Genomic DNA, 27997 nt, shown 5'->3' on the forward strand with positions numbered 1-27997 from the left:
CCTCCACCTTATGGTCATTGATGGTCACCCAGCAGTTGGGTCCCTGGGACCACCTCACAGTCTCCTAAAGAGACAAGGGACTTTTCTGTGGGACCCCACCCACCTTGGACACCAATCTCCTTCCCCAAGGCTACATTCGCCATCTTCTGGGGTGGAGCACCAGGGGGTGCTGCTTTTCCAAATAGGCAGCACGTGGAGTTACTCGCCTTGTGACCCAGGTCCCCACCTATGTAACATCTCAGGGGTCCATGCGGAACAGGATTACCTGTCGGAACCCCTTGCTTTCTCTCAGGGGGAGGCTGGGAACCTTTCCCTTGGTTCCCTTGGGGACTACTTTGGGGCCCTTTGTGGAACTCCTTTTGTTTACCCTTGTCCCCCCCACTCTTCTGCTGGGGGCCCTGCCCACCTTTGGCTCAGTCTCCCATGTGACCCTTGTGGACTTGGGTGCTCACCCAGTGGTCCACCTCCTCAGCAAGCTTCCTAGGGTTAGTCAGTCTGCTATCAATCAGGTGCTGACACAGCTCTGGAAAACAATTACTGTACAAGTGCTCCCATGCAATCAAATCAAGAAGCCCCTGAAAATCATTACCTTTGCTGCCCTTCACCCAACCATCCAATGCTCTGCAAAAGAAAGTGACATATTTCACCCAGGTACTGTTCTCTATCTTCTTACAAGACCTGAACCTTTGCCTATAGAGTTCAGGGGCATTAGACATTAATGCATCCTTCATGTGGCTATATGAATTGTGGACTTCAGAAGGCAAGTCTAACAGTGTATCCCACCACTCACTAAGGAACCTTCCCCACAACCCCGCTCCCCAATCTCTCTCAGGGACCCGGTGGAAAGACATGGCTACCCCATAGGCTCTGAACCACTGCCCAATTTCATCATTTTTATAAAATTCTTTCACCACATCTTTAGGAATATATACTCTAGCTTCCACAGGTACTGGCGGTATGCTGCCACAAGAGAGAGTAATCTCTAAGCTCTTGGCCTTCAATTCCAATTCCCTCAAAACCTTTTCATGTTCAAACTGCAATTTCTTCTTCTCTAGGGTCAATCTCCTATTTTCTAACTCCAGTTGCCCATTCACCTTGAATTTGGTCATCTCCATTTCGTGCCTCCTACTTCTCTCTCTGTCCTCCAGCTCCTCTGGAGACAAACTCTTCCCAGAAACACTGCTGTCTGTGGGGGAAGGTGTTCTCCTTCCTCCTGGACCCAATGGCCCTCCCAGCTGTACCTCTGCATTGTGACCCCCCTCCTCATTCTCAAGGGTATTCCTTGCTTCTACCCCGGCCCTCAGCGCCTTGTAGAACTCTTCCTTCTTTTTGAACCCACTAGTGGAAACATTGAATTTCTTGCAGAAGTACTTCAGCTGTGTTACTTTGTAGCATTCCAATTTCACTTCTTCCCATTCAAGATCAATAGAGGCTATGGATTCTGCTCTCTCCAAGACAATTAAATTTGGCATCTTTCAAAAATAGAAAATCCCCAAAAAGAAATCTACCAAAAAGTATGTGGCCGCGTTTTGGTCTGCATTCACCAGTAGTGTTCACTAATCACTGTACATAAGTTACAAATGCAAGTCCAGAATCCTCACCGCTGACCACCAATGTTAGATTTGGGGGTCTCTAGTTGGCACAGGTAGGTACTTGTGACAAATAGGGACCCTTGGCTCTAGTCAGGGTAAAGGGGTACACTCCTAAAATAACCCCTGCTCACCCCCTTGGTAGCTTGGCACAAGCAGACAGGCTCATCTCAGAGACAGTGTGTAAAGCATTTGTGACCACATACAGTAACCCAGTGACAACACTACAGATGGACACCACACAGTTGTATATTAAAAATAATTATTCTTTATATAGACTTAACACAAGACCACAAACGACACAAATCCACAATACTATACTTAAAAGGGTAGTGTTAGCTTAGTTCAGTTCAGTTCTTAAGATGCAACACTTTAAGTCAATGTACCTTGCAATACCTGGCGCTTCCACAACAAAGGTGTTGCAACGATGGAAATGCGGCAAAGGTCGGGTGCAAAGAAATAAAGACGTGAAGATCTTCCAGATGTGGCACTCTTCTCCGATAATGCGAGAAGTCTCGGTTCGATGCGTCAACTGCAGCGGCGACACCCTTGTTCAGTGATGCGATGGCAACCGCCTCGGCTGCAGCACTCTTCTCCGACGTTTGCGAGACGCTTCCTCGCAATGTGACAACTACAGCGGCGACATCCAAGATGCGATGGCAGCAGCTCCAACGGCGGCACGCTTCTCAGTGGATGCGAGGTGCTTTTCTCGATGCGGTGCAGTGCGACAACTACAGCGGCGACATCCACGATGCGACGGCAGCAGCAGCGATGGGGACATGCTTCTTCCTCGTTGCAAGACACTTCTCTCGATGCGGTGTAGTGTGACAACTACGGCTGCGACATCTAAGATGCGACAGCAGCGACAGCGACACGCTTCCTCTTCGTTGCGAGACGCTTCTCTTAATGCGGTGCAATGCGTCAGCTACAGTGGCGACACCCACCTTCGGAGTAGTGACGGCGGTGGCTGCGACACGCTTCTTCCTCTTGAGTCGCGCTTCCAGCTCCTTGCGACACGCAGTCCCTCAGAAGGCCCAAAAACAGTAGCAGGCACTTCTAAAGAACTCTGGGGAGCTGGGGTTTGAAGTCTGTTGTCCCTGAAACTTCAGCAGGAGGCAAGCTCTGTTCCAAGCCCTTGGATATCCTTCACAAGTTGAAAATGAAGCACACAAAGTTCTTTCTCCTTTCTTTGGCATCAGGCAACCACTGCAGGCCAATCCCCCAAGCAGCACTTCAGCTTAGGGATAGTCTCTCCTCAGTTTCTTCAGGTTCCTCTCCTCAGCAAAGGTTTCTTCTTGTAGTCCAAAAGTGATCTAATTTCTTGGGATCAGGGTCCCAATATTTATACCCCAAAATCCATTGTCCTCTGAGGGCAGAGGGGCCTTTGCCCAGTCCAAACCAGTTCTGGAGCTCTCTGTTTACAAGACACCTTCTTTCCTTGAACAGCGCAGGGCAGAAACATCAGACGCCCCCCAGGAGGTGGAGCCAGCATTGTGGAGGGAAAGCAAAGGCTTTGAGCACTTTATTGACATAATTCCTTCTCTTCTTTCACTGTGCAGGACAGAGACATCAGCCGCACCCCAGGAGGTGGAGCCAGCATTGTGGAAGGCCGGCACAGCCCTATCAGGTCCCAGGTGCTACTCCTCCCACCCATCTAGATGCAGATCTCTCTATTCACCACTGGGCTGACTCATTCTGTCTTTGGGAATTCGCAGCCCTGTCACTCAAAAACACCAGACAAGGAATACACAACATAGCATAGGCAGGCTTTGGATAGTTAGACAAGAAAATACCTGCTTTCTAAAAGAGGTATTTTCAAACACAGAATGTTAAAACCGACTTCAATAAAAGATGTATTTTATCATTCTGAGTTCAGGCTTACAAAACTCAAATTTCTACCATGTTCCCTGAGTCAGTTAGGATTATAAGATGTAATATTCTAACTGCCCATTCTGGCCTATGGAGAACAGGTAGCCTTGCAATAGTGAAAAACGAAAATGGCTCTAATTTACTATTAGGACATGCCACACACACCAGGGCATGCCCCACCTTATACTTACAATGCACCATGCCCTTGGGCCTTCAATTGGGGTGTCTGATATGAAGAAAAGGGAAGGTTTAGGGACTAGCAAGTTGGTGCACTTGCCCAGTCAGCATGGCAGTACCAGACTGCACACAGGCTCTGCAATGGCAGACCTTAGACATACTTTTACAGGCTGCTTCTGTGGGTGGCACAATCAGTGCTGCAAGCCCACCCGCAGCATTTGGTTTACAAGCCCTGGGCACTCCTGGTGCACTGTACTAGGGTCTGACAGGTAAACCAAACCAGACAATCATGGAACCACTGATTAATACATTAATTTACAGTAGGGAGCACTTGCACTGTGGCACTGGACAGCAGTGGCACAGTGCCCAAAGCATCTAACACCAGCAAAAACACATGAGGCAACAGCAAAAATGGAAGGGAGACCCACGCCAAAGGTGCCAGGTCTAACAGTTGTCAGACCTTTGGAGAGATGCTCAGCCTCTGTGTACCAGAAGGAAACAGGAGTCATTGAGTCCATGAATGAGTCCTCTTCTTTCAGCAAGAGTCAGGGGTCTTCTATCTTTCTGGAGGGCCTTCTTCTTCAGGTGTAGTCTTTCAGGTCCAGGACCGTTCCGAGGAGGTGGTGGCTGAGTAAAGCAGATGTATACTGTGCACTTGCCAGTGATAGGAGAAATTCTGCCACCCGATCCTATTTTCTCATGGTTCTCTCCCCCTTTTGCAGCACTTCCTTTCTGCCTTACTCTAAAATGTCAACCTGTCTACATCTTCTTAACCACTCCCCTATTTAGAGCACTCCTAGCACCTGGCAGGGTTCAAAATGGTTCTCTCCCTCCTTTCACTGGAGCCTGGATGACTTCGAGAACCCTAGGATTGATGAAGAGATGCCCTCTTTGGCATCTTCAAGTCAAAAGCAGTATAGCTAAGACTGCTCTTTGTTCTGGTACAAGTTCCTATCTGCTCTGAGGTAGCTAATCCTTGCTAAATGGTCAGCAGTTTATCATCATCAACAATGCTTTATTTGTTAGTCATAGACAATCATAAAAGCACAATTATTAGAACGAAATAATTGAAAACACAAATTTAAAGAGAACTAGAAACAAAAGCTATCCAATCAATAATGAAAAAGGCAATGATTTCTGAAAGTGTATGACTAACATTAAAAAGCATTAAACGGAGTTACAGATAATGGGATTAGATAACACTCGTAACAAAAATGCTGATTTACATCTAAAATATCTATATTTTTTAACAATGGGTAACAAATACCAACATGTAAAGGGTTAATAAAACCTACAGAAAAAGGCAAAGCCCAAGTCAAACGCAGTAGCACTAAGAACTATTTGTTCTGCTAGAAGTTCCAATCAGCTATGATGTAGCTAATCCCTGATAAGTGGTCAGCAGTTATAAAACCCTCTTCTTTCTGAGTTCAGTGGCAGGCCATTGCCTTCTGATTCAGGTTTGGTTAACTCTCCCAGTCAAGGAGGTGTATTTCATCTTTGGATGCCTGATGAGTGACAGAAAAGGTTTTAAGCCAGTTCTGTGTCAGGCAGACTAAAGTACATTTGTATAAAGATTCTTTACCACTCTAGTTATCAAAAATCAGATTTTACTAGTAAAGCAGATTTTGAAAATCAAGCAGGAAATGACTTTTGATCACTTTTCTAGCTTTTCTCAAAGCAGAGAAGAAGAATTAAATATTCTAAGCATACCTATGTCTGTCTTATAGAAAATGTACTTGAACCTAAACAGTGAAATAGCTTTGAGGCCTTCAGGCACTGCGAGGGCACACTTTTTAAACATATGGGGCCTGATTTACAAACTGCACTTTGTAATAAATGTTGCAGTACCACAAAATGTACCACAAATTGCAATTCACGAATTACGTGCAGAGTTTTATGCCTCTGCATTACCTTGTAGCTTAAAGAAAGGTCAGATTTACTAAAAAGATGATGGGATTAGGGAAGAACAGGAGGGTCTTTAGGAGGTAAGAGAGAGGCTTAGGGAGTAACTTCATCCACCCACCCAGGAGTAAGCCAATTTCAATGAGGTGGTGAGAAATGAAACTTACACTTTGGGAGTTTGTGTATACTGAAAGTATTAAACATACTCCAAAGTATAAACTTATTCAAAAGTGTACATTACCGTTATGAATCAGGCCCATGGTGTACCATTTAAAAAATATATATATTAGGCATTCTGCCTAGTGGGTTTATAATGTACACTTTAGGGTTGAGTTATTAACATAGGCACAATCTACAAAGGACCTATAGGAAAGTTAAATGGGCCAAACTGGTAGTTGCAATGCCCAACACTCATTTTGGGGGAAAGCATCACGTTTGGGCAAAGGAAGTGCACAGAGTTCTAAAGCCCACAAAATCTGACAGGAAAGTGTAATGGAGTAGTAAAGAGATTTAGTGCTCAGGGATCAGTAGTTTATCAGGATTGTAAGGAATTTTTAGAGCTCACAGATGGATAGTGTATGAGGATAGCAGGGAGCCTTTAAGGTTCGGTGATGGGTGGCATATAGGAATAGCTCAGTCATTCAAATACATTTATTCAAAGTAATAATAATTTTAGTGTTTAACAAATATATTAAGCATTAAAAGATAACATTTTAAAATAAATATTAGATTTAAGAGCAGATTGTTATATATACACACTATATGCAGTAATTATTATATAGATTCTGCCTCCGTAAGGACTAGAGAATTAGTTAGCCCTGATCAAAGGATTTAAATGTACAGAAAAGAGGTCTAAAACGGAAGGGGATTGAAGTAAACAGGAATGATAATACTAGCTTGTTTTTTGTATTGCCCCTCATGCCACAGCTCTGCCATTTTTAAGCAGTATAAATTACTGATCATTTACCATGGTGCTTCTAAATGGTAGTCTAACTGTCACTGACTGTGGTTGTAGTAGAAGCAATGATCAAACCCATTTACAAGATACAGAAGGTCTTGTTAGTGTCCTGTCGGCTCAAACCAGAGCAATAGGAGGACCACATTATGTGGCACGGGTGAATAAATTATTCAGCAAAAAAGGCAAAATATGTTGCATAATGAGGCACTTTTGCTGATATCATTTTTACACATGGTAACACTCAGCCTGATTTAGACCTTGGGGGTAATACCAACGTCCTGCTGTGGCGGCGGTCCCACATACTAGGTCAAGCTGACGGTGGTTCGCCTGCCATATTTAGATGTTGCAGCAATAGACTGGAGACCGCTGTTGTGGCGGTCTTCTTTGCTGGCTAACAGCTCTCTGTCTCCGTCCTGCCGGTGGGTTGCTGCCAAGAAGGTCTAAATATTCCTGCTGCGCTGGCAGTGTCCTGGGGGCGGGGTCCTGATGGAGTGAGGCCATGGTGTGTGGAGACAGGTAGGTACAACGTATTTTCAGCTCAATACACATATATGTTTTGAATCTGTCGAAATGTACATGTGGTTCATGTATACTGCACATATGTCTCACGGACAGTTTTGTACACCAAAAACCTACACAGACTATTGAATATACACCTACACCCACCACAAAAGCCTACCTCATATCCCAGAAACAACGGAATGGCTGAACATCGTGATCAAGTAGCAGCAGCACAGGATTGACCTGAACAATGGAGTTCAAGATGGAATTGGTGATCGGACCACAAAAAAAGATGGGTTTGCACCTCATTTTCTTCCATTCCTCAAACTCAAGCTTGGAGGATTCCTCACCACAGTTGTCTCGACAGAAGGTACATTGTAATCTGCACAGAGGGAATCTTGGTGGGACTCCCTCTGACAGCAGCTTCAACCTCTGATGCCATTAACACAGAAGAAGGATTCTAGCAGAGGCAGCAGGACTTCAGTGGTCTTCCGTCCAGTGACCAGCCAACATCCAAATTGAGTGGGAGGAACCCAAAGGCAGCGGGTGGGAAGACCGTTGAAAAATAGATGGCGGGAACAGTCCCTCCAACTCTAAATCAGGCCCACTGTCTGGGAAAATGATTCACCCAATCAGTTTAACACCCAAATACAAAAATAAGCAACAGAGAGATGACTAGTCAACCTTTGCAAATGGCCATCTACTTCTTCTTTTTGTTAAAATGTGCATAGGATGCATTATGTTGCAAATTCAGCAAACCCATAATTATGTAGGAAACGCTACAGCCACAGAATCGTGTAATGGTACTAAAGAAGTACACAACGTTTATGACACCAATAAATAACCATCTACAACTAAAGAGCGAAGCAACAAAATATATACGGCGGTCTATGAATGTCTTCTTTAATATTCCCAAATGGTGATGAGACAATTTTCGATGATGATTAACAGGTGATGATAATGTTGTAGTAAATTTAATGAACATGATAGACAGCACTGCAGACATATTCTAAAGTGAGAGACCCCGTTAGGTCGAATCTCTGATGTCTTTACTCTCAAAAACTGAGTTTCTGGAGGACTCTTGTAATTGTACCTGCATTTGAACAGGTAACAATAGAGGAACCAAATGAAATGCTGTTATAGTCAAGACACTATAATTGACAATAAGGTGGAATTACTCAGCATTAGTAAACATTAGCTCAGAATAATGCAACCTATGTAAAACTTATTATAGGAGACTTACACGTCACTCTTTCAATATAAGCAAATCACAGTCAGCGACCCAGTCCGAGCTGCACCAGTTGATCAGTGCCCAGTGGCGGTAACCACATACACAAAGTGGAGAGGTGAGTCGAGCGAGGGACAGTGTGCAGGAGGGAGCAAGAGGAGGGGGGAACATAACAAGAGTAATATTAATAAAATATTAAAAAAGGGTGAACTTACCTGCTGCCGGACGTCTCCCATGTCGCAGCTTGGTGCTGGGACTTCCTTGTCCCAGCAGACACTGCAGGCTAATCACAGACTCCCTGTCCAATCCCCAAGCCACAGAGCAGTGCAGGGTTTGGCCTGAGCAGCCAGGAGAGACTCCCTGCTCATACCAAGGAGTCTGTTGGGATTCTCTAACTCGGCTGGTCAATACAGCCGGGTTTGAGAAACCTAAGTGCGCGTGTGAGTTTTGGTTGGCCCGAGATGGCCGTCCAAACACACATGAGCACTAAGAGGTGCATTAGCATACTTCTTACCCCCTCCCATGCCTCAGCCCCTCCCTCCCTGCACATGCTGGCTGAGCCAGTGGCTTAAAAATAAAACATTGGTTTTTCTTGCTGTAGCTCTAAGCCAGTAGGGCGACGCTCCTCTGCCATTGCGGAGGAGCTGCCCCTGCCAGTGCTACAGAAGATATGGCAATATCTACTGAGAGTAGTACAAAAGCCGCCAAGGCATTCAATACTTCAAGTCTAGACTTGTGTAACATTAATGAGGAGGTTGTAAGAGGTGTGTAGGAGTTGCTGCATTGCGTTACAACCTGTATTACAGAACATACTGTCTTGTATGAGCTGTTAGCCGACCTGCTACATAGAGCACAAAGTCATTTACAAAAAACTAAAACTAAAATGAAGCTTAACTGTGTATGATATAATGAGTGTACATCTTCTAAACTCACCTCATATGGAGCACTGTTTCATCAGTTCACTAATGTTACTGGAAGTGTATTGTCATCACTGGTAGTTTTTCATTATGTAACACATTCTTTACTTTAAAAACGAACACTTTTTTGGCAATAAATTATTCAGGGGGCCTGGGAAATGTACAACGCTACTGCACAAAAATAAGTGAATATAACATGTTTACAGAAAATTGGTGACTTACTAGTGCGCCAGTTACAAAACAATTGTTAGCTGGTGACTATGAGAACGGTTTGCTGCTTTAAAAATATCATGATAAAGTTTGCATCGTAATTTTTCGATAATTTATTTTTCCTACATGACGAGAAAATAGCAAAAATATGGTTAATAGTGCAATATTGTAGCACACAGCCAGGTTATCACTGAAATTAAACATAGCAAACAGAAAAAGTAAAAGACTCATTTATATCAACTACCACTCTCAGTAAAAATGTCCCTCCGCCTTCATCAATTTGTCTACATTTTGCTCAGCTTCATTAACGTCATCATCTTCAGGCCCAGTTAGCTCTGTGTTTTGGAAGACATCGTTTACCACACATCTATTTCAACGTGGTACTATTAGATCGTGGTTTTCACTACGCAAGTTGTTACATCGACTTGCACTGGAGGGCGCTGTAGACTAAGGAATAGTGTAAATTACTGTTTCCAACACCTTCCCAACTGCATGTAGACTGGAATTGGAATAGTAATTCACACTATTCCTAAGTCCAGCGCCCCTTCAGCGCAAGTCGATGTAATGACTTTCGCTGTGAAAACCGCGATCTAACAGACCACGTTGAAATGGCCCTCGTCATACATCCTTCGTTTTGCGGCATATATTCTATATATTGTTTATTGATGTTACAGAAGATGCAGGACAGCCCTTCTGCTTGTTTGTTGTAAATGCAGAAGTGGTGTTAGTAGCAAGAACTTTCTTGAAGAAGTAAGTACTTACAAATGTATGTGAGTAGAATATTTGTGTAATGGAGACATTCAGGACCCTCACTCATTTGCAGCAAACATACACACAGATATACTACATCTATTCACCTGGTAACTAACTACACTCAAGCAGTGAAGTTTACATCATTCTCAGTATACTCAGGTTCCTCGTTATATATGTGTCATGTACAGGTTAGGATAATTTGCATTACAATGTGGTATTATGAGATCTTCATTGCATGACAGCTGCTCATTAAAGAATATCCCCTTGTTTTAGAAAATGTATTCTCTTGCCTTTGGTTGTTCAGTCCTGATATGAGTGCAACCTACACAACCAGCAACATTGGGAAAAGGGACAATTGTGTAAAAAGCAGCCCTTCATTCTTTAAGTTAGATATTTGCTTTCGGAAACTGGTTGTAGGGTACACCTTAACATAACATGGCATCCTAATCCTGCTAAACTACATGGGAAAAAAGTAGGATGAGAATTTCAGGCAGCAAGAGCAACAATCCCCTGAAAAGAAGCAATGGCACAAAGATAAGAAAGTGACCAGCGTAGGCATGCTCATATGTATGCTTGTGATGCTTTGTTTATCCAGACTGTATGCAGACATTGACTGCTGCAAGTTCTTGTTAAACACATTGTTTCTGGTTCAGTAGATTCTTTTTCTCCTCCTACATTCCCAACAACTTCTGCAGGCTGGTGTGTTTAAGTGTTACGTCTCTGCTGAGAGTTTACCAGAGAAGACGGCGGCGCTCCTTAGTCAATCTGTCAACATGTTGCTTAATTCCATGCTCAGCGCATGGTTAAATGCCCTTGCCGCTACACCGTACTTGCATTTACATGCGTATGGTCACCTGGAGGGGTGTTCCACAAGGGGTGTGGAGTTTCAGGTGAGAAGGCCAGACTGCGGGACTGTGTTCAGCTTTAACCCCTTGGGTGCACAGGACAGAATGGTTCCGTCCTGCACCACAGTGCTCGTGTGCCGAGGACAGATCCTCTGCACACAACCACCAAATCCCTCTGCTGTTTACAGAAGAGGGATTTTCTCATTTGTTTTTGAGCTTCTGGAGCTAAGGAAGAGCTTTACCAACCCCCTGAGGTATTTTTTCCAGTGTAATGACAATCAGCGCTGCATCATTACACTAAAATTGAAATGAGCCCATCGACTCAATTCACTTCTACTGCCTACGTGCTGGCAAGGCTATCTCAACATCCCGAGCACCTAGGCAGATGGGAGAGGTATCATTGGAAAGGGGAAAATCTCTGCTTAGTGGATCCCTGCTTGGGGATTTCCGCAGGAGGGTGATCGTCAAGCAGACATCCACCACTAGACACCAGGGAGGCAGGGAGGCCCTTGGGCAAGGGCTTTTGCTCCCCTAATGTTTTTGGGAAAAGTTTGTTTTTCTGCCCGCCTGGAGGGGGCAAATGGGGGTAACAGCCCACGGTCTGCCCCGGGCCTACTAGGCACCAAGTGTTATTGCTTTTTTTTATCAAAGAAGGGATGGGGCTGCCCACAATGAGCATGCCAATGCCCCCACCCCAGACCCTAATAACAACAGTCTTTCTGTCCCCCTGAGGAGCAGTTGGAAGTTATTAACCCCGATTTGTCCCCCGTGGGGCAGAAAGCCCACTAGGCACCAGGGAAATTTGTTTTTTGTTTTTATAAAAGAGGGGTTGGGGCTGCCCATAAAGGGCATGCCTATGACCCACCCCCTCAGGCAGTAATAATAGTCTTTCTGCCCCCCGGGGACAGACGGGAGTCCAATTCAATTCAATTCATGAAGCTTTATTCGGTACATATAAAAATGACCATAAAAGCACAAGAATACATACATAAAAATAACAAGTACAGCAGATTACAAACAAGGGAAATCAGCCTAGTGTAACTTACAAAATGATTTAAAAACACATACATACTCTTCCTAGCCTTAATTGATTGGGTTAAAAACATAGCAGTAACAAAACAGATATCGACATGTTGTAAATTAAAAACTAAACTCATGGCCTGATTTACTGTACGTACGCCATATTGTACGAACATAGGTTTAAGAAATGCAATACGAAAATTTGTATACAGTTTACAGGTTAAAAGAAAGTGCACAGTACTCTGTTTGGATACGCCATCACACATACATGGCCCCTGTCGGTGTTTCTTAAGTGTAGGCAGTGCCACTAAGTGGTGGGCTATACCAAGCCTCAATCTAGTCAGCACGTACTTATGTGTTGGCCTGGTCACCCATACTAAATAGATGGGAAAACCTTCATCGATTATATAGTTATCATAAAACATGACAGTGGATAGAACTCCGCTGGCAACTGCCCGTTTCCTTGCAGCAAAGGATAAAAATTTAGTTTTCATCTCATGTTTAGGAATTAACAATGCTGCTCTAGGGTCAACCAAGATGTTTAAATTAAAAATTTCAGAAAAACATCTAACAACGTAATTTAACCAGGGAATATTTAGAATTTTGTCCAACGAGAAACAATCAAGGATAATTGGTCAATCAGAAAGTTAATGTCCAGTTCTCGATGGATCAGCTCAGTGGCAGCAGAGGATGGCAGCATCAAAAGCTTTTTAAAAAAAGTATTTTCCTCCAGCTGCAGAGTGTGCGCACAATTGTGTCCCCAGACACCTGCCCCGTATAGTGCGATACTGATACACCTTGCTTGGTAGATCTTAAGCATGTCCCTGGTTCGTCGATCCCCGATCTTCAATGCAAACCTGAAGACACCGTGGGCGTTTTTTGCCGTTTTAATACGGATATTTTTAAATTCATTCTGCCACTTTCCGTCCTTAGAGAAGGTAATACCTAGGTAACAAAAAGTATCCTCTTGGTTCACCTTTTCTTTATCTATAAAAAAGGAATTTAAACATTTCTTCTTAGACCCACATGTCATAATATAGGTTTTCCCCTTATTGATAATCAATTTTCTATCCTTGATAAAGGTAGAAAATCGATCAATCAGGCGCTGTAATCCTATTGGTGTTCTAGAGAGCAGGACAGCGTCATCGGCGTATAATAACACCGGTACCGGAGAGCCTTTGACCTGTGGGGCATCTGCTTTAACTTTTTTAAAATCGCGTCGATTCCGTTAATAAATAAAATAAAAAGGAGGGGGCCAGTACACAGCCCTGTCTGATCCCTCTTTTGATATGAAATTTTGGGGTGCATTCTCCTTTAGTACCAAAACGCACACATGTTTTTAATTTCCCGTACAGCCTAGCCAGAAAATAAATTATTCCCTCTGGTGCTCCTAGCTGTAGCAAGGTTGACCATAGGATTGAATGGTCAACCATATCAAAAGCACTACTGAGTTCTGCAAAACAGAGGTAGAGTGAGCCGGGTTTGGCTAGAGTATATTTCCCGATCAGTAAATCCAAATGTAAACACTGATCGATTGTGCCCCGGCCCTTTCTAAATCCATACTGGCTATCGGCAAGGATACCCTCTTGCTCAGCTCATTCCTCTAACCTTGCTAGCATAACTCTACTCATGATCTTAACTGAGGAGTCAAGGAGAGAAATAGGTTGATAGTTTTTTACATCCGACCTGCTACCCTTTTTATGTATCGGAATAATAATGGATTCCCCCCATGAATCAGGGGCATCGGTACATGTAGCAGTATTAAAAACTGTAGCTAAGAGAGGGCTCCACATCTCGGGCGCTGTTTTATATACGTCTATAGGCACCCCATCCGGACCCTGGGCTTTACCCCCCTTGCTAGCATGTATGCCCGATTCAACCTCACTAGCTGTAATATCCAGAGGTAAAACAGGCCATCTACTCAGGTTGGTGGTCATACTGCTGTTAGAATCAAATATATCAGAAAAATGTGCAATCCAGCCTTCACTCGGGACATTAGAGGTTAGCACTGGGGCATTCTCATCCTTAAGAAAAGGAGAGTTAATGGTAACCCAGAAAAGGGTACTATTGGATAGCTCGGCTGCTTGATTTAGAGAGTCCCATGCAAACTGCTGTACCTCACTCTTCCTCCGCTTTAAGGCGAGCTTGTATTCTGATCTCAGTTTACTTACAGAGTTAGTGTCCCTCGGTTTATTAGCAAGTGCTATTTTTAATTTAGTTATTAGACTGGTGCACAGATGGTCGAACCAACCCGGTATGGTTCTACACTGGCCACCTAACGGTTTAGTGAACCTGGCATTAATACTTTTATTAATATCGTTAAAAGCATTTAAAACCTGCTTTAAATCTGTGCTATTGTCAAGGATAAAAGAAATGTCTATTAGACAGTCCCTGACAATAGCACCGATTAGTTTGTTGACTTTTTCCCCTACCCATCTTAAACGAACTCCATTTGGTCTATGCGGTTCCACATTGGAAGCCGTAGTACCCACTCTGACATGACATTCACCCCATAAAGTAGTTTCCAAAATAACACAATTATGGTCGCTAGTAGTGGTTACTTCGATCCTCGGGGGAGCACAACAAGAAATAATACTAGTGGAAACAATCAAATGATCGATAACTGAGCTGGATTGTTGGTTCTTAAAGGTCGGGATGGGTTGTCCATTTTCATCTTTAGGGAGACCTAAGATTTCCAGCTCATAACAGCCCATAAGATAGTTTAATGCCTCTCCATAATTATTATGGCCAAAATGCAAATCATCCACTCCGAACTCATCGCTAAATTCACAAACTTTTCCAGTTGGCAGTTTACACAAAGTAATATTAAAATTCCCAACCCAGATCATATCAAAAGAAACATTAACCTCTAAATTCAAATTTTCAATGGTACTGGCCAAATCGTGGACCACTACAACCCTGGAACTATCAAAAATATTGTTATAATAGTTTACCAGTAAAATATTGTTATTTGGTTTCTCAAGCAACCAGAGAATCTGAGCGTGTTTTCCCACAGTTATGTGCCTCTTTACAATAATTGGGCGATTAATTGTAACCAATGTCAGTAAGCCCCCTTTTGCCCTGCCCGGTCCAGTCCCCTGCGCAGGCAGATGAAATGAGGCATACCCCTCACAATTAACTTCCTCCCTGCACCAAGTCTCCTGGAAACAGAGAATGTCATGGGCAGTAATAAAGTTCTGCCAATCCGGAGCCCTCCCCTTAGATTTTAAACCTGCAACATTCCAACTAACAATTGAGGTCCCTTTAACCCCCGTGTTAGTCCTATCTGAAATCGTAAGTACATTAGGGCTGTTTTTCTCCCTAGGATTACCACTAGATAGAACCCCGCTGTTATTTACCAGACAAGGGTTCACCTCCCAGGCTGACCCAGGGACCGTTATATCTTTAGTGATATCAGTGGCGGGTTTATTAGTATCATCACACACGGGGGACTGGTCATCCATACTAAGTCAGTCATTAGAATCCAAGCGGCTTAGGGCATGAAAACGATTTTGCAAAGGGATAATTAACCCCGGCCGCTGGATCGGGGTAAAAGTGGCCTTATTAAGTTACTATCATTGGGCGATGCCTTAATGAGGTGACTATAGAAAAAGCCAAGCAGGCGTGCACATACATTATTAGCATTGGACGGGAGAGAGGCAGCTCTGGGCAAGACTTTAGCAACGTGTTTAGGATACTTAAAATTAATAATAACACAATCGCCACTACAACTCTTACTGGAATTACCAATCCAGTTTACCCTTCTGGTACTTAATATATCATTAGAAAAAGCAGTTGGGAACCCACATTGGTTATGCAACCAAGAGACAGTTTTATTTTTCAAAGAGTCATGGGATTCATGTTGTGGATGAGTCATGTGCGTATCAGCCTGGGGTACATTGGTTAAAACAACCACATAAGGAGCACAGTCTGGGGGGAGGTTAATAAAGTGCCTTCTCCTCACTTCTGACCACCCCACATTGTTATCAACTACTTTGGGTACATTATTTTCTTGACTCGGTGTGGGCGGTTGAGGTGGCAAAGCTATTTTGCTGGCCTCGGTCCCCTCCTTAGATTGTATTACTACATCTTTCCTTGCCCTAATACTTGCCTCGCTGGATTTAGGCAAGCCAGCCCGAGTAATATGTGTATCCAAGAGGTCGCCCAATCTGGCTACTTCTTTAGACATCAGGTCTAATTTAGCCATTAAGGGTTTAACCAGTTTATCAAATTTAGCATCAATAATTCTGACCAACAAATCTAATTGCTCAGTATTCAATTTGGCCATTCCATCCCCTTCCGAGACCTCATCTTCTCCAACTAGACTTTTGGGCGGCGTTGGCGCTCTCTTGGTCTTTCTAATCCCCCCACGCTTAATTGGTAATTTCCGACACGCCCTAACTACTCTCCGGGCTGGTGAATGTTGGTCAGGGGTATCAGGGGAATCATTCAACACAACTTGATCAGGGGCCGGTGACGGCGGTATATGATTATTTATTACCTCCTTTATGCTGAAATCATGGCTATTATCTAAAGCTGGTGTATCCAAAGTGATTAACAGGTTAGAGGGAGAAGTGGGGGGCTGACACGACTTAAAGATCGTCGTCGTTCACTATTAATTTTGTTAACTACTTTCACTTGGTAGTTGTCTAAAGTTGCTGGGACTGAGGGCGTTTTAGTGGGTTTAGATTTAGACATACTCAGAGCTTTATGCGTAACCTGCTTAACAAATACAAAATAAAAGCACCGAAGCAATCATGAAGCATACAACAAGATCAATATCAAGGAATCAACGTCCTTCAAAATAAAACAATAAAAGTCTCACTGTATAGATGATAGATTTGTTCTAGCCAAGGTCTGTGGCCCAGCCCAGCCTCGTACAGCCCCGGACTGCCACAGACTGCCCGCCCTTTGCCCGGGCTTCGCCCGGCAGACGCCCGCGCGTGCCCGCACTGCGGGGATGGTCAGTTGATTTTATACCTTTCCGGTTTCCTTAGGAGGGGGCGTGGCGTTTTTCTAGCGCCTCCGGGCGCAGGCAGAGGCGTCGCAGGTGCGCCTTGTGACCCCGGGGCTGCTGGTAGTGGTAGTCCCTCTGGCTGTTTCCCTCACGGCGCGGAAAGGAAAAGGAAACCACCCGGCCGCTCCCCTCACGGCTCTCGGACTGGTGCAGCAGGTAGGTTCCTTCACGTCCCGCACTGCGGCGGGAACTTGCCATTTTTCTAGCGCCTCCGGGCGCAGGCAGGTGCGTCGCAGGTGCGCCTTGTGACCCCGGGGCTGCTGGTAGTGGTAGTCCCGCTGGCCGTTTCCCTCACGGCGCGGAAAGGAAAAGGAAAGCACCCGGCCGTTCCCCTCCCGGCTCTCGGACTGGTGCAGCAGGTAGGTTCCTTCACGTCCCACAGACGGGAGTTATTATCCTCTATCTGCCCCGAGGGGTGCACAAAGCCCACTGGAAACCAGGGGTTATGAGTTTTAAATGCGTAGGGGTGGGGGCTGACCACAAAGTTCATGCCAACGCCCCTCAAAAAAGGGACAGTTTTCGGTGTTACTACTCCTGATCTGTCCCCCGTACTAGGGTTTTTTTGTTTATAAAAGAGGTATGGGGCTGTCCAGAAGGAACATGCCAATGCCCCCCCCCAAAAAGCACAGTCTTTCTGCCCCCAAGGCCATAAGGGGGCAAGCCCCCTAGGCACCAGGGACTATTTTCTTCTCTTAGTGTAAGGGTAGGGTCTACCCAGTGGCCTTTCCTGTACCCCACCCCGCCATAAACAATGGGCACAGTTCTTCTGCCCTCCAAGGGCATATCGCAGCATTAGTCCCCTATCTGCCCCCCTAGGGAGCCATTAACCCCACTAGGCACCAGGGACTATATTTTCATTATGCAGGTGTGGGGGCTGCCCTGAAGGGGCATGCCAATGCTTCCACCCACCAAAAAATAGGCGCAGTCTTTCTGGGCCCCGAGGGACAGATATGGGCAACAACCCCGGTCTACCCCCCTGAGGGGGGCTTAAAGCCCACTAGACACCAGGGACTATTTTTACTTTGTGTAGGACTGGGGCTGCCCAGAATGGGCATGCTGATGCCCCCCCCCCAAAAAAATGTGAAAGACAGAGGGGTCCCAGACTGGGAAAAGAGAAATGAATTAATTAAATTCTTGAATGATAGGAAAGTGGACAACAGTTTAAACATGTAAGTTGTGAGGATGTTGTGAGGGAATTCAGTGAAAAAGTGCAGGGTGATTCTTTAATCGATCTTGCTTTGGGGTAGAAGATGGTGACAAGAAAGTATAAGTCTATGTTTCGACTCTTTAAGGTGTAGGGACGAGTTTCGTCCTGTGATTTAACGGGCGTACGGATGCCCCTGCTGTTTTGTAAATGAATTATGAGTAAAGCATCAGCCGTTAAACTATCAACCCTGAGAGGCTTCATCCCATAGGACGGTCCCGCATTCGGCGAGTGCGAGGAGTCCTTGCCCACTCCAACCTTTCGTCCTGATGAAGACCCGCCATGTAAGGGAAATTGTCCCTACACCTTAAAGGGTCGAAACATAGACTTATACTTTCTTGTCACCAGCTTCTACCCCAAAGCAAGATCGATTCAGCTACCATAGAAGACTGGTCCATCAGAATCTTCTGACTCACTAGAGCAACTAACGGTGGCCCCTGGAAGGGAAGCCACTTGGAATTATTGTGTATATATATATCGAATGAATTGAGATTCTGTGTCACCTAGATTAATGAATCACCCCGCACTTTTTCACTGAATTCCCTCACAACATCCTCACTCCCTTTTTCCTTGTTGGGCGTGTGGGTACAATTGTGTTAAAAAACAAATACAAAAATAACTTTTCCAAGTGTACTGTGTAAACCATTTATAGGTTTTTGGTATGTTGTGAATTAAAACAACTTACATGTTTAAACTGTTGTCCACTTTCCTATCATTCAAGAATTTAATGAATTAATTTCTCTTTTCCCAGTCTGGGACCCGTCTGTCTTTCACGTAAACTACCCAGGTCCCTGTGACTTTGTTTGGGTTAACCCTTTATCAATACCCCCCAAAAATGGGCACAGTTTTTCTGCCTCCTCTGGGAGGGCAGATGGTAGTTATTGTATTCAATATGCCTCCCTGGGTGGGGGCAGAAAACCCGCTAGGCACCAGGGATATGTTTATGGGCATATCAGGGAGCAGCCCCATAGTCAAGGGTTGCTCCCCCTTTTTTAGGCACACATTTTAGCCATTTCTGCAGTGATATGTTTAGGTTCATCTACCCCCAAGGGGGTCAGCAAACCACCAGATACCAGGGAAAGTTTGTCTGACGGCCTGCATGTACTGGCATTTGGCTGGCTGCATGAGTACTGGGATTTTGCGTGTGGTGTGTTTGGACTTGCGCTTGGCTGGAGGTGTGTGTGGACTACAGCTTAGTACCTGTGTGTGTGGACTATTGCTTGCCTGGCAGTCTGGATGGAGGGGCGTTTGGCTGGCGGTGTGCATTGAATAGTGCTTAGCTGGCGGGGTGCATGGATGGTGCTTTGATGGGGGTGTCAATGGACTGGCACTTGGATGGCAGTGTGGGTCAACTATTGCTTGACTGGTGATGTGGCTTGCGTGGATCCCCCAGCATTTTCTTACCCAGAATCCACCACAAACCTCAAATGTAGCTAAAAAGTCAAATTCTCCTCACATGTCTGTGTGGTGAAGTTGAAGGATCACTGCACCATCACAAATTTCCTTCCACCCAGCATTCTCCTCGATCTCCTGATAAAAATGACATCTCACTTGTGTGGGTGCCCCCCAGGTGTTGCAAAACCAGGTTGTTTTGTGATCAATAAATCTGATGTCTCCATAAAATGTTTGGGCCCATCCCTGCCACGGGTACTTGGCCCACCCACACAAGTGAGGTATAATTTTTATCCGGAGACCTGGGGGAACGCTGGGTGGTAGGAAATTTGTGTTGTCCTGGTGAATCCACAACTTTCCCACACAGAAATGTAAGGATGGTGTGGTTTTTTAGGTAAATTTGAGGTTTTCAGGGGATTCTGGGAAGGAAAACTTTGGGAGATTCGCACAAGCCAAATCTCCATAGACTCTCCTGGGTGTGTAGTTTTCAGAAATGTTTGGGTTTGGTAGGTTTCACTATATGCCCGCCTGATCCCGGGACAAAAACGCAGGTGACTCCTTCGTAAGAAAAAGTCTTTTTTGTGATCGAATATTTTGAAGTCTCCAGAGTATGTTTTGGGTCATTTCCTGTAACGGGCACTTGACCTACCCGCATAAGTGAGGTACAGTTTTTATCGGGAGACTTCGGGAAATGCTGGGTCCGTGGAAGTTCGTGGCTTTCTGCAAGCTCAAGTACTTTCCTTCACAGAAATGTGAGGAAAATTATTTTTTTTATTTTACAAAGTTAGACGTTTGCAAGGGATTCTGGGTAACAGAACCTAGTGAGAGCCACACAGTCACCCCAAGTGTCCACGTTGCATTTTGGCCCATTTCCTGTCATGGACACTAGGCATACCCACACCATTTTTATTGGGAGACTTGACAAAATGCTGGGTGTTTGGAAGTCTGTGGCCCCCACAATTTCCAGAACTTTCCATCACAGAAATGTCAGGAAAATTTGTTTTTTGACAAAATTTGAGGTTTGCAAGGGCATCTGGGTGACAGACCCTAGTGAGAGCCACACAAGTCACCCCATCCTGGATTACCCTGGATGTCTAGTTTTTAAAAATGTACAGGTTTGTTAGGTTTTCCTAGGTGCCAACTGAGGTAGAGTTTAAAATCCTCGGCTAGGCACATTACGAAAAAAGGGTCCGTTTTCACAGCAAAAATGTGATGTGTCAATTCTGTGTTTCGCACGTTTCCTGTTGCAGGCCATAGGCCCTCCCACACATGTGAGGTGCCATTTATCTTGGTAGACGATGTGGAATTCTTGGTGTGGGAAAGTGTGTGGCTCCTTGCAGATTCCAGAACTTTCCTTCACAGAAATGTGAGGAAAATGTGTGGTTTTAAAAAATAGAAAGTTAAAGTTTGCAAGGGATTCTAGGTAGCAGATCCTGATGCGAGCCACACAAGTCACACCATCCTGGATTTCCCTGGGTGCCTAATTTAAAAAAATATGCAGGTTTGCTGGGTTTCCCTATGTGTCCCCTGAGCTAGGGCCCAAAAACCACAGCTAGACACAGTGCAAAAAAAGGGTTCGTCTTTACTGGAAAAATGTGGTGTGCCACATTGTGTTTTGGGCCGTTTCCTGTTTCGGGCACTAGGCGTACCCTCATAGGTGAGCTACCATTTTTTGGGAGGCTTGAAGAATTGTTGGGTGGGTGGAAGTTTGAGGCTACCTACAGATTCCAGAACTTTCCGTCACAGAAATGTGAGGAAAATGTTTTTTGTTTTTTTACAAAATGTGAGATTCGCAAGGGATTCTGGATGACAAAACCTGGTATGAGCCACACAAGTCACCTCATCCTGAATTCCCCTTGGTGTCTGGTTTAAAAAAATGTACAGGTTTGCTAGGTTTCTCTAGATGCCAGCTGAGCTGGGGTACAAAATTCACAGCTAGGCCCATTGCAAAAAAAGTGTCAGTTTTCACTGGAAAAATGTGATGTGTCCATGTTGCATTTTGAGCCGTCGCGGGTACAGGCCTACCCACACAAGTGAGGTACCATTATTATCAAGAGACTTGGGGGAATGATGTGTGTGGAAGTTTGTGTCTCCCTTCAGATTCCAGAACTATCACTGAAATTTGAGCAAAATGTGGATTTTTTTTTTAAAAAGGTTGAGGTTTGCAATGGATTCTGGGTAACAGAACCTGGTGATAGCCACACAAGGCACCCCATCCTAGATTCCCCTGTGTATATAATTTAAAACGTGTTGCAGCTTTGCTAGGTTTCCATAGGTACCTGCTAAGGCAGGGTCCAAAATCCACAGCTAGGCACAAATGTGATGTGTCCATTCTAGGCCTGGGCGGAGTTCATGGAGTTCTGCTCAGATTTCTCCGCTAAGTGACAAAAAACTTAGAAGAGTTTTGTAAGCTGCGGAGTGTGGCACAAACTGCAGTTTGTGCTGATTTCCTGCCACTCTAGTAGAATTTCTACCCGAGCGGCAGCTCGCGCACGCCAACTTACCGTTAGCGAGCACGAGCAGGGAAAAAAACTCTGCCGCTCTGCGCGCAGTGGAGTTTTCTGCCCTCCGTGAGCTCTGCAGAGTGTGAAGTGCAGAAAACTCCAAAAACTACAATAACACATAGTGCACCACCCAGGCCTAGAGTCCACATTGTGTTTTGGGCCATTTCCTGCTGCGGGTAATAGGCCTACCCACACAAGTGAAGTACCATTTTTATCTGAAGACTTGTGGAAACACAGAATAGTAGAGCAAGTGTTATTACCAATTTACTGTCTATGCATTTCTGCCTTCCAAATGTAAGATAGTTTGTAAAAAAGTAGTCATTTTGAAAAATGCTCTCTAATTCACATCCTAGTATGGGTACCCACAAATTTGGAGATGTGCAAATAAACACTGCTTCTAAACGTAATGTTTTGTTCACATTTCGGAAATACATAGGTTTCCTCGGTACCTATTTTTCACTCTTTATATTTTACCAAATGAATTGCTGTATAGCTGGTACACAATGAAAAACCATTGCAAGATGCAGCTCAGTTAATCACTCTAGGTACCACAGGTTCTTCGTGAATCCTCAAGTTCTATATTCCGCGCAACCAGAAGAGTCCAGTGGTTGTAATGGTATTTTGCTTTTAGAAATCTGCCATACTTATAAGATGTTACAGGTGAAAACGTAGGCACAAATTGCTGTTTTGTTGAACTCAATTTCAATATGTTTTTATTTCAACTGTTAGATTCTATAGGAAATCCTTGAAGTATCTACACAAATGACCCCTTGCTGAATTAGAATTGTGTCTACTTTTTTGAAATGTCTAACTTTTTGGATCCATATTGGTTTCACATCCATTTCTACCACTAACAAAAAACAGGAAAAATAGGCTATGTCCCAATAAAATGTCAAAACTGTGTAGAACATTTTGATTTTCTGACAGAAGTCTGCCTATTCCTGAAAGGTGAGCACCACAAACCCTTTGTTGATACCAATTGCAGGGACAAAACTAGACGCTTTCTTCTGCAGCAATTTTTCCCCCTTTTTCACCAAAATCCATAATTTTGATGTATTTTGGCTAATTTCTTGGCCCTCTCTAGCGGAATCCACAAACCCTGGGTATCTTTAGAAACCACTGACTGTTGGAAGAAAAGGCCGCACATTTGGTGTATGTACCTTATGTTGACAAAAAGTTACAGGGGCCCAAATGCAAACTAACCCAAATAGCCAAAAACAAGTTTTAGCACGGGGGGAAGCCTAGCAGCAAAGGATGTCAAACTTTGCGTTTCTTGTTTGTGTGCCAAACCAATGGCAAGAGGTTGAAGAAATGGATGTGGGCAAGCCTGATAAATGGCCCTTTGCAAGATGGTGGTTTGTCCAGAGAATTCTATGTTTCCAATCCAAGTTGAAGTATAGTCTTTCCTGTTATTGCAGTTCCTGTTTGAATCATAAGTAAGAAGGCAGTTACAAGTGATGGATGCTCCAAAGCACATTAGTACATTTATTTTTCATCACGTTCTTCACCCTCTTGTTCTACTTTTTAATCCCTGGTATTTGCTTCTTGCTGTTGGAACTTCTACTTGATCTACTTGAGGATGTCCTTGACTGCCTCCCTCATCTTCCTTGATGTCAGAGGAGTTTGGTGTCTTACTATTCTTCTTCTACTTTTCATCTTCAGTCAAGAGCTACAAGATTACCAAGGAGTTTTTTTAATTGTTTTTGCAGTCACATTCATGACACGTGCAACAAATTCTCCCTGATCTTCTTCTTAAGTTTCTTCTTTGTATGCCATCTGTTACACTGGTCTGTCTCCTACCTTCCATTAACCACCCAACCTTTTTATTGTCCAACCTGAATCTATCCCAAGCCCCGGTATGAAACATTAACATTACCTACATTCACTTGCTCCATAACCCAGGAATCATATTTTGTGTGCTGGTTATGATTATGGGGTGATGAGGTGGTGTGGGCAGTGGGACTCTGGGCAGAATTCCGGTGCATGGAAAGAGTATGGCTACTGGAATTATAGTTATGTACCAAGGGTGGTCCACAAATCATGCTGTCCTACCAGGATAGCTCTAATGTTGCATGAAATAGTAAAATAAGCTGTGCAGTATAAATATAAAACACCAAAGTTTTCAATGGCAGTGTATATCACTTTACAGTCGAGTCATTTTATTAAACACACAGACAAATACACTTTTAAATCCTTTATTGATATAATAATCTTGACGGTGATTACTGATCAAAGTGAATATAAATTATTAACATTAATAAGGGCATGTACACATGGTTATGATTGATAATTGCATTTACTTCTAAAATGAGGATGTTTTAACATGTGGTTTGTTGATCTTCAACATTTGACCAAGCCAGTAGATTTATCTTATATGTTTGTATGACCCCTTTAGTGGGCCAAAGGTGATTATGCAATGTCATCTATGGTATTTTACAAGTGCCTAATGCATATATTTATAAATTAATGCCTAGTATTTAGTAGTGTGTGTGTAATCAATGTACTTTTCCTTTTTGTAAAGAAAAAGCACTGACTGAACAATCATTTAATGTGTCTTAATAGTGTATGTCATTGAATGGTGATTACTAGACCATACCTCCTCCCCTGAGTAGGCATCGAACTACTGTACTTCACTACCCTGAGAGAGTCAAGAGCTACAAAGGGGTGGTTGGGTCCCAGTAAGGAGGAATTGTAGACCGATTACCTGTTCAGGCCACACAACTAATAACCCAATTTCATACACTAATCGTGTAACATTACCAGGGTTCATGCTTAATTAAGGGATCACCTACGAATGAAATGCCAGTTTAACTAGGTGAAGGCTGTTACGTATAATCACATGAAACATCATTTGGCATTCACTGATGCAAGTTATTCCAAGTGCTGGGTCCATCTATCTATACATGCATCTATTTTCCCTTGGAAGCAACAGACATAAGTTGTGTAGTGCAGTCCTTAGCATCTTCATTTACCGCTGAGCATTTGAATGCATGATTAAGCATTGGAGGCAAGCACCTTGCTTTTTCAGGAAATGGTCTGGAGGAGTCGATTGCTGAATTAGATATTATTTATTGCTCAATTAAAAGCCTATGGTTGACCCTAAAGTTGAATTTGTTTTCTTTCTTTGTCACAGATCACCACTCTGTCACCAGGCTCAATGGCTGCATCCACTTTGTTTGTTTATGTGTGCCTTGCACACTGGATCATTTAAGTTTATTTACATAGCTACACACCAACTCTAGAAATACAACTTTTTTCCAGTCTTGTTTTTCTTTTCTTTTCACAGCAGACATTTCTGCTATTGTTTCTTTTTTTATCTTGAAAGTAGAGTTAATCTTCAAATTCAGGGAGGTCGTCTAGTGAATGCTCATTCACCATACTTGTGATGTTCGAGATACTTCTCCATCCATGATTTTGTCTAGCCTTATACGTTTTGGGGATATAATGTTTAGTCATTTTAATCATCATCAGTCACTCCACTTTTTGAGAGGTGAGACTGGTCCTGCTGAACGGAACTATTGCCTCAGCTACAATGACATGCGCTCCAAATATACACTGGCTGAAGCACTTGCTGGATACTTTATTGTGAGGCTGCTGAACTCTAGCCCCTGTTCTGTCTTCCTCTACCAATAAGTAATTGGCTCTTGATCCAGGTAGACTTGCCGGCTCATCCAAATAGCCCTGTACCAGCTTCTCAAGTGCCATTGTTGTTGACACTGGTTGTTTCTTTGTTGCCTGCACCTGTACATTGAATTAAGACTTACATATTCATAAACCAACCCCTTGCAGATGTTAAAGTAAAGCTTTTAGTGATGTAGGTTTAGTAGCAGGTGATGGTGTAACCATTGGTGGGTATTGCTGCTGTAGTTGCCACATGGTTTACAATTCTGAGCCAACATTGCGCTCTTCTGAAGTTGAATGCAGCATTTCAGTTCTGCCATGGCTTTAAATGTAGGTCACAAGCTTTTCTGACAATACAAGTCTTGAAAATTGAGACATTAAGGGGCCCGTTAGGATAGCGGGCGGAAAACCACCCCGACCGTCATGTAGGCGGAAAACCGGCAGTCGAATTAGGATCAACCGCCACAAAAAACCGACCAGGGCGGTAGCGGGCGAAATAAAACCGCCCGACGCGTGCGGTGATGCCAAAACTCCGACCGCAGAGGCCGGAAAAGCAGGGGAAAAGACAAAACCGTCTACAGGTACAGCGTAGACACCGCACGGGAAATTACGATATCCCCGAGGGTGTCGCGGCCGGAACCGCCGACACCGACCGCCGCGGTCGCACCCAGGCGTGAATGGGAGAAATGGCGGTCAAGCAGCAGCAAAGCCACCGCTGCGGCCGAACATGAAAAACTTGGCGGTTGATGTGAAAATACCGCAGTGATGCCTAACACTGCATAAACAAGGTAGCCCTGCACCCAAAATACACAACACACATACACATAAACATAAATAACGCAAATAAATATACAGAACCACAGAACCACTCCCACAACACACCTGACAACCTAAATACCAATTGGACACACCCACACAGCTGAGTACAAAGCCACCCCCTGCACTGACCACACTCCTTTGCATCACTCCAGAAGAGAAGGCCATACACCACATCTGACAGGAGAGGCAAAAGAGCACAGCACACACACCCACCCACCACCACCATCAACACCACCATCACACCATCACAAACAAACCCCACCACACAACACACCTCACACATCATCACCACACCCCTGCACCCACACACCCGTGCACCCACAAACACCTCAACCCCCACACACCATGACATCACAAAAAATGCCCAAATTCACCGAGAGTGAGTTGACAGTCATGGTCAACGAGATTGTAAGAGTAGAGCCACAAATATTTGGTAGCCTGGTACAACAGACACCATTAGCCACCAGGACACAAATGTGGGAAAGGATAGTCCAAAGGGTGAATGCAGTAGGGGCCACCCCAAGATCCAAGAAGGAGATCATGAAGCAGTGGCATGATCTCAAGAGGGTTGTCACGGAGAGGAGGAGCAAGACCTGGACGCTGGCAAACGTGACTGGCAGTGGCCCTCCCATCCCACAGAAGACATTCACACCACAGGAGGAGAAGGTGCTTGCCATCCTGCTTCCTGAGAGTCTCACAGGAGTAGCCGGGGGAGCGGAGGCTGGTAAGAACAGACAAATGTTTAACACCACAATGAGAATTACCTAGTTGCAATACCCAAACACCATTACACTGTCCATCCCCACCCAACATGTAGCCAGCCACCCTGATTAGGAGGCCTGTATGGGGGAGGGAGGTCTGTACTACCACCATTCCCCCTGGCTCACACCCCAGCAGCATGGAGGCCTCCCCCACCCAGGAGCATGTGTCAGCCATTGCACTGTTTAAGAGACAGACTCACAGGTTGGTAGCCATCTTCACTGGGAGGGTGTGTGGGGGAGGGAGGCCTGCACTACTACTCCCAGCATACCCCCTGGCTCACACCCCAGCAGCATGGAGGCCTCCCGCACCCAGGAGCATGTGTCAGCCATTGCACTGTTTAACAAACAGACTCACAGGTTGGTAGCCATCTTCACTGAGAGGGTGTGTGGGGGAGGGAGGCCTGCACTACTACTCCCAGCATACCACCCAGGAGCAACTGTCAGCCATTGCACTGTTTAACAAACAGACTCGCAGGTTGGTAGCCATCTTGTATTGGAGCACTGTTTGGGGGTGGGAGGGTTGTATAACAACTCCCAGCATACTCCCACACCCCAGCAGCATGGAGGTCTCCCCCACCCAGGAGCACCTGTCAGCCATTGCACTGTTTAACAAACAGACTCACAGGCTGGTAGCCATCTTGTATTGGAGCACTGTTTGGGGGTGGGAGGGTTGTATAACAACTCCCAGCATACCCCCTGGTCCACACCCC

This window comes from Lissotriton helveticus, chromosome 8 (assembly GCF_964261635.1).
Source record: "Lissotriton helveticus chromosome 8, aLisHel1.1, whole genome shotgun sequence".
Taxonomy (NCBI): Eukaryota; Metazoa; Chordata; class Amphibia; order Caudata; family Salamandridae; genus Lissotriton; species Lissotriton helveticus.